This window comes from Zeus faber (assembly GCF_960531495.2).
Source record: "Zeus faber genome assembly, chromosome: 21".
Lineage (NCBI taxonomy): Eukaryota > Metazoa > Chordata > Actinopteri > Zeiformes > Zeidae > Zeus > Zeus faber.
Window position 1 is genome coordinate 8,050,865 of NC_137208.1, and position 2,426 is coordinate 8,053,290.

Below are 2,426 nucleotides of genomic sequence, written 5' to 3' on the forward strand. Positions count from 1 at the left end.
CTACGATTAATCCTTCAGCGGCTCAAGTGATAAGAATTTATTTGTCTATTCTCGAGTATTCAGCAAGCTGAGTCAAAGCATGTTTTTTTTTGTTTTTTTGTATATTTTGGCGAGACAGCTGCTGTTTTGTTGATGGCATTATTACTAAATTGAGTGTGCACACTGTAGCAGAAGCGGTAATGATAGTGTCTGTTTTGTAACCTGATAACAGTAATTTACTGTGTTATGGCTGAGGCTTAAAAACCCAAATTTAATGGGGGCAAGTGGGAGAAGTTAACTGGGAGAAGATGACGATTTTCATAGGGACTGAGTTCATGCGGTGCATCGGAGACATAAATCCAAAGTCCCTTGCTCATGGGCGCCCGGGAGACAAGCCCCCTCTCTTTCCAGCCTCCGTTGTCCAGTCGGTTGCCGAGCGGTCCTCGCTGGTCACGGGAGCTGCGTTCTCTACCCTTCAGGCTGCCGGTTCCCCACAAGGTTTATATAAGGACATGTTTACACAAGCAACACCATAAAGGTCTATTCCAGGACGCTTCCACCGGCCGAACTCGCTGTGAGTTCAGTTGGTGCTCCTGGGATGGAGCGGCGGCCATGACAGCAACACTCGGGTGACTTCATACGCGCGTGTTCCGCTGCTCATCCCCTGACGCCCTCGCTGCAGCCAAGGGAGCAAAGCGTTTTCCCGTGTCATTCAATGAACCTTGTGCCTTCACTTCTATTTCTCCTTAGAGGGGACCCATTCACGCTCCTTTTTATACAAGTTATCATCGCTCTCTGAAGTTTGTCGCTGAAAATACCACTCAGCTTATGCATTCTAGCCATTCTAACAGGCCTCTATAACCCTATTGTTCCGAAACAGGCTGTTTAAGTGGGAGGAGCCACCCTCCCGAGGGCCCCGTGGTCTGTGATCCGATGGGGTTTGAGCACAAGTTCTGGGGTTCTGCGTTTGAGCATGGCTTTCGTTATATTTGTCCGTGTCAGGTTTTAGTGGACGGACGAGGTGAGATCAGTGAAACTTGTTTCTGAACAAATTAGAGGTGAGAAATAAGCAATCCAGTGGCTGAATCCGCACTCATTTAGATCTACAAGGCCTCTTTTAAGAGTTTGGTCCGACTTTCGTTGCCGTGCTCCAGGCTTGAGAGACAGGGACACCACAACCCGACGCACCGCAACTCTCGGATACGGAGATTTTTTTTTTCTTTCATGTAAACAACCGAAAATAAAATTTAATGAAATAGCACAAATACATCTACAATAAAATGCGCCGTGCACATGCAGCCGAGTCAGAAGCAAGCACAAAATGCACGCCTGGTCTAATTATCTAACTACGATATAACTATTAACGCCAGAAATCTCTGTATTTCTGGAAGGAATCTTGCGGTGTCAAATTTGGTGCAATTTGCACAGGCAACGCGCGTACTATGAACTAACTTTCAATAAACAGGGAGCCGCTCAGCGGGGCAGGGCTTCCGGGCTGCGACTGAGTTGCTTTACGTCTGCAGTGCAGCCCCGATTTGTAGTGAGTCTATCCAGAAGCGCGACTTGGATCACGGTCACTCTCTCACGGGGAAAAACATGTCCCTGTGAGAGAATGTATTTCCCCAGTGTTTTTCGCCGCGACTTTCACGAGGGTTTTCCGTACGTGCAGCAGTTTAAAGTCAGAGTGTGATGTTTGGATGCGTGGTTCACAAGAAACCTGCAAGCAGCCATACTGGAGGTTAAGCAATCAGACACCAAAACATGCGCACGCACACACACACACACACACACACACACACACACACACACACACACACACACACACACACACACACACACACACACACACACACACACACACACACACCCTCATCTCACTAACCCCTTAGTCACATTGTCTTCAGGGGATCAGCGTCTCTGCTTGGCCAGGAGAGTTTCTTTGCAAATAATGAAATATTGAGATTTCAATTAAAAATTTAGAAAACTATGTACAAGCTTTTGAATAATATGATAAAAGAAAATAAAAGAATATAGCCAGAGATTTTAATTAATTGCAATTTTAATTAATACATTTTTTATTGTTTTGTTTGAATACATTTTAAAAATGTCTTCATCCATTCCAGCTTGCCACAGTTTATCACACAGTTTTATACAGCAGCGTTTATTAAAAGGTTTAGTTTGAAATGTATTATTGCCTATAATACAATAAAAATTATATTTTGGAAATGGATTAGCACCCCAGTTACAACCCTAATAGATAGATATACTGACATAAAAACACACAAGTTAATTACATGCATATCGATCACATCATCACATCTTATGTTTCAGCATTAAGCTGAAACATAAGAACACATATTGTTCTCACCGGACAACATACACACACAATGCAAAAATATCAACGGCAACACACTCCACACAAACATACACAGACATGCACACACACA